Source organism: Tachypleus tridentatus, chromosome 13 (assembly GCF_004210375.1).
Source record: "Tachypleus tridentatus isolate NWPU-2018 chromosome 13, ASM421037v1, whole genome shotgun sequence".
NCBI classification, from domain to species: Eukaryota; Metazoa; Arthropoda; class Merostomata; order Xiphosura; family Limulidae; genus Tachypleus; species Tachypleus tridentatus.
In genome coordinates this window covers 184,120,632-184,126,816 of record NC_134837.1, presented here as the reverse complement: position 1 = coordinate 184,126,816, position 6,185 = coordinate 184,120,632, and positions in this window count along the sequence as shown.

Below are 6,185 nucleotides of genomic sequence, written 5' to 3'. Positions count from 1 at the left end.
GAACATGCCTTTTCTACCGTGGGGGCGTTATAATATTACGACCAATATCACTATTCGTTGGTTAAGGAGTAGCCCAAGTGTTGATGACTAGTTGGCTTCCTTCTAGTCTTCCACTGCTAAATGAAGAACGGCTAATGAAGATAGCCCCAGTGTAGCTTTGCGCGAAATTGAACGAACAAACTGGTTGGTTCAGTTTCACTATATCATTACTTGTTTTCTGTTAATTACAAATAACTTCTAAACGTCGACTTAATTGCCAGCTTCCTCTAAAGAAACATTAAAATTAAAAAATTGAAAATTTATCTTACAGCAACATCGATAATATTACAAGGAAAGATAGAATAGAAAGGTTATTGTCAGAATAATTCTATTTTATTTCAAGCCTTATACGTTAGATTGTGAATTGTCAGTAACGAAACTGTTTCAGATTACTAGGCCTACTGAAACTGTCTTCTGCTGTAGTAAATAACTTTTAACGTTCGATCCAACTAAGCCTAATTAACTTAAAGAATAGACGTAAAAACCAACCTACCTTAATATACGTAGGAGGGTATATGCCTTGGTTGTCTGTGACTGTATTTTTATCATGCACAGTCCGAACTGTTCAAAATAATTCATAATATTAAAACGCTTACTGAGGATGATGAGTTTATAAAAATAATCATTCGTTTTTGTCATAAACAAACAAAATAATCTAAATTAATTTAATCGTCAAGTTTCTATAAATCAGATGCGTTTCTTAATTAAAAACTTAGTTTCTCTTGATGACGAGAAACCCAATAAAAGTGTTAATACCCATACAAGCCGTTCTGAGATACAAAAGCTTAGGTTGCAGTTCTTCACAGTAAATGAAAATCACATGAAAAAATGTTTTTATCCTTATTTGACAAAATGTTTATTTTGCTAGTTAACAAGCAATTTCATAATTCAAACTCGATAAATAAAAAAAGCTAATTTCAAAGTTGGAAAGTTAAATATCGTAAGTTTGTCACGTGATGTTGGAGATGCAGCTTTTAGTTTTTTGTCTTAAAATATTTCAAGGCACTACTTACGTATTAGATGAGTAATCCAAACACACACACACACACACACACACAGGAAATGACAGAACATTAAAACTAATTACCGTTAATAATGAAGTATAAATCATATATGTATGAACATGAGCTTTAGTTACGTTATAATATAATTAAGTAATACAATAAATCATTGACCCTTGGTGAAACTAGAATATGTTCTGCATATGTTATATAATAATATCTTTGCCATGTAAATTTTTACAAGCTTTCTACGTCATGACAAAAAATATATTCTTGGCAATATTTACTTTACGTATATAACTATTTATATTTTGATATAGTACGAGCTCTGTTCAAAAAATACGCGGACTGTTTGAATTGCGCGGCTCCAGTTGGTTCCAGGGGAATCCGCTTGGTGTCGCTAGGTTTGCACAGATCAGCTAATTACGACGCCATTTCCCGATTGCAGATATCTTCATTTGTGTATTAGCTACGCGGTTTTAAGTGAAGTGTGATTTTTCCATTTGGCGGATTTCAGAATGAATGACCTGAAGGAGCAACGACTTGCTGTGAAATTTTGTGTTAAACTTGGAAAATCTGCGACTGAAACTTTTGCTATGCTTAACGCGGCTTACGGTGATGTTGCTATGAAGCGTACGGCATGTTTCAAGTGGCATGAACGTTTTAAGAATGGTCGACAGTCCATTGAAGATGATGAGCGTCCTGGACGTCCTTCCACGTCAACTAACGACCCACACGTCTGACTGTCAGGGAGCTTGCTGAAGAGTGTGGGATATCAGTTGGATCTTGTTAAGAGATTTTGACCGAAAAATTGAAGATGCACCGCGTTGCTGCGAAATTTGTGCCTCAGAACTCGTGAGTTTTTGGCCAAACACTCGATCACTGTTCTTCCCCACCCTCCCTACTCACCTAACTTTGCTCCTTGCGATTTTTTCTTGTTCCCCAAACTCAAAAGACCCTTGAAAGGAAGAAGATTTGAGACGATTCCCGAGATTAAGGCAAATGCGACGAAGGAGCTGGAGGACATTACAAAAGAAGCGTACCAGGACTGTTTCAACAAGTGGAAACACCGTTGGGATAAGTGTGTCCCCGACCTGTAACTTCTAAATAAAGTACATTTTGTTTTATGACGTCAGTCCGCGTATTTTTTGAACAGCCCTCGTATATCAAATATTGTTCCAAATGACGTAAATGTGGAATACATTTTGTGGGAATTAGTTTGAGGTTAAGATAATTTTTGGTCACATCCGCTGTACTATATATATATATATATATAACGTGACGTTTTGGGACAACATGGGACATACTGGTTCATCTCGGCTGTATCATCCTCTGAACTGAATTAAAACTATTAATCATTATTTAAAAAAAAATCTTACAGCCAGCCTTCATCATTAATATACTTATCAAGCATTTTATTAAACACACTTAAATGTACTGTCTTCACAACATCCAAATGCACCCATTTCATTGGTCAACCACCCAGTTAAAATAATTGTCTTAGATGACTCCTAGCCTACCAACATTTATACTCTGCTCCCCTAGTCCTAATGTTGTCACTGTTAAGTACGAAAAAGAAAGACGATGTAGCACTATCAATCAGATTTTCCTATCTCCCTATTTTCAAGAAAAAACAATTTGAAAGATTTCAACCTCTCTTCATATGACAACCCCTCCATCTCAGGCATCATTCTAGTTACCCCTCTCTGAAATTTTTCCAATGATTCAATAATATTCCTAAGGTGGTCTAACTAGTGACCTATACAATGAAATTAAGATCTCTTTATACTTGTATTCAATATTTCTATGGATACAACCTAAAATCCTATTTGACTTACCACTAGCAACAGCACACTGCTTGGATGGTTTTAAAAACTGATCAACTATTACACTAAACTCCTCTTCTTACATGACACTGTTAAGGTTATTCCCATCCAAACTATTCTTATAATTCAAATTTTGATAGTACATGTGCATTATCTTTCATTTATTATAATTAAATCCATCTAACATTTATTTGTTTGTTCAACTCACTAAATGATCTAAATCCTTTTGTAAAGCAGTGGTGTCCTCTTCACAGCCAGCAAAACCCAAGACCTAAATAATATCTGTAAATTTAAGTAATTTATTAACCATTCTTTCATCTATGTCACTAAGGTAAATCAGTAACAGCAAAGGTCCAAAGACTGAGCCTTGAGGTACCTCATTTGTGACATTAATCCATTTTCATTGAACTCCATTTGTAACAACCCTCTGTGCTCTTCCCTCTAACTGCTCTTCTATACAATTTGCTATCGTATATTCCACATCCATAGAGATAACATTTTTACATACCTTTTATGTGGTACCTTATCAAATGTTTTCTGAAATACAGATGCATCAAATTGATACTCTTATCATAATTTATCTAAAATGCAACATTTTCAAATAATGTCAATATATTTGTAAGGCAAGATTTTCCCTTTGTGAAACCATTTTGACTATTCAGTAAAATTCTAAACTTTGCTAAATTACTTTGTTAAGCAACATTTATTAGTCTAAAACCTTTCCCACAACTGATGTAAGACTAATGGATCTAAATTTGATCCCTTCAAAATTTGTTGTTTTTTAAAATTTAACCAAAATATTATTATTCCTGACTTTCATAAGTAGTAAAACTTGAAACCTAATAGGGTAATGATCACTTGCACCTGGACATTTTCCACTTTCCATTCTTTAATTGTTTCTGTACTTGAAATTAACAATAAACCTAATATAGACAGCTCTGTTTTCAGAAATCTTTCTTTCTCATGGTATGACACTAGCACTTCTCAATTTACATGTCTGAAATTAAAATCACTCATAATTATTATTTCATTAGCAGCTAAAATCTGAACTGCATTGTAAAGTTTCTCACTAATTTTATCAGTATCATCTGATGGTCTCTAACAAATTCACACTAAAAGCCTTTTCTCTTTGTATTAACTTATACACACCCAATGGATTCAATCTCCTTGCTATTATCTTTGATATCCCCAACTTCAATAGGATGTAACTCACTATTTACATATAAAGCTACTCCATCCTATCTTTAATACTCTATCCCTATTAAATAACCTGTAAATTTCTATCATCAAAATTATTTACGTTTAACTATGTTTCAGTTGTTCCCATTATATCAAATCATCCCTTCCTACTAGTGTTATAAAGTCATATGTTGATTTCTTATACTTCTAACATTACAATAGTAACAATTAAGTTTACACCATAACTACTTCTGTATTCATTTCCTATGTTAAACTTTGTTCCACATCTTAAATGTTTTGTATTTAGTTTATTCTAGCCCTCACCACTGTCTAGTCCTAGTTTTAAACTTCCCTTACAGCTGAGTCAATAGATGTTACAAACATGTCAGCTCCTACCATATTTAAATGTAAACCAACTATTCTAAAAAAAAAAATCCCTTCTCACGTTTAACTGATCCTACAAGTCCAACCAGCCTATCTACTCATCTTTAAATACAAACCTAAACCTACCATTAATCTCCACAGTTAATTCTGGACAGTATCCCTGACAAAAGTCTTTTTCCTTTGAAGGCCTTTATCAACCTTTTGTACTTATTAATTAGCTCCTCTAACCTTTCTGTCACAACATCATTAGCTCAAACATGAACCACAAAAACTACATTTTTGCAAGCTCCTTTATTATATTTCCTACTCTGTCATTTATACCCTTCATCTGTGTTCCTGGATAGCATAATCTGATTCTTTTAACCCTATTTACCCCACAGACTATTCTATGTATATGTCTTGTCAAGGAAACAACTATGATTATAACCTCTCTATCTTTCACATCCTTCTCTAACCCTTTTATTTTTCTTCCCTCCAATATTTCCTCATCTACATAAGCCAAGGGCTGAAATCTGTTGTTCAACAGAACAGGCTCATTATCCACCACTTTTAGCCCTAATAATAGTTTGTAACTTCCTGAAAGTTATTGTTAGCTGATGTATCAATTAACGTATCTCTATACATCCTGCTACCATTTCCCAGTCTACACTTCTCTAATCTTTTGCATCTTACGTATGTGTGTTTGCAAATGATTTATAAGACATATAACTGTTTGCAGGTGGGTTAGTGTTAAGTAAAAAATCCAGGATTAGATTCTCCACGGCGAATACAAAAAAAAAACTGCGAAACGAAACAAACAGAAGACACACAACATAAGGCTCTACCTTACCTCCTCAGCCGAGTCGACCACACTTGGATCGTTGTTACTACACACCACACTAAGAAACTGCTCTGTGGGGACATCAGGAAAAGCTTTCTTCTGACAGTTATCCATTACTATCAGATCCTAAACATGCGATACAAAATATTAGATAGAGGTTATAGCAGTCTGTATCTCCGAAATATAGTATATTTTGTTTTCTGTAACACAGGCCTGTTTCTAATTTCGTGACGTGAGCTTAATATAATTGAAAGTCACACGCTGAAGACAGTCGTAATCTCAAAACTATTACGACCAATAGAACGAAATGTTTCTGTCATTACGTTATGCGTTGCAACGGCCAATAAAAATGTCGTCGGGTTCGTTTGCTGATTTTCATTATTTGCTAACTCTTGATTTTAATTGAAAAAACTATTACTTCAACTATCATTTATAAAGATTCCATGATTTTACGAAATGATTTAGCGATTTTATTTAAACGACATCATAGATGTGAAGTTCAAATTACCAATCACACTGGTTTCATGTAGTCATGTGTGATTTTAATGCAGGATTTAGTTTACTTTAAGGACCGAGCATGGCTTGTTATCTATCGTGTCCAGTTGTGAACCCAAGGGTTTGTAAATTGCGATCTTTCTAATTTCTAAAAACACGATATGTGCACTCGCAATAAAAGTGACAGTCATATCCCACTGTTTGGTACATAAGAGTAGCCAAAAAACTGGTGGTAGACGTTGCTGACCAGTTGCCTTTCTTTAATCAATTAATTGAAAATTAAGGATGACTATGTCCAGATATCCTGTTGTACAGCATGTATGGAAATTTTGGTGTACTGGAGATTTATTATTACAATACTCACAGTTTGATATATGCAAGTTTTGTGAATAGTGACTTTATGTTTTCATGAAGAATTATATATATGAGAAGCTGTCATAA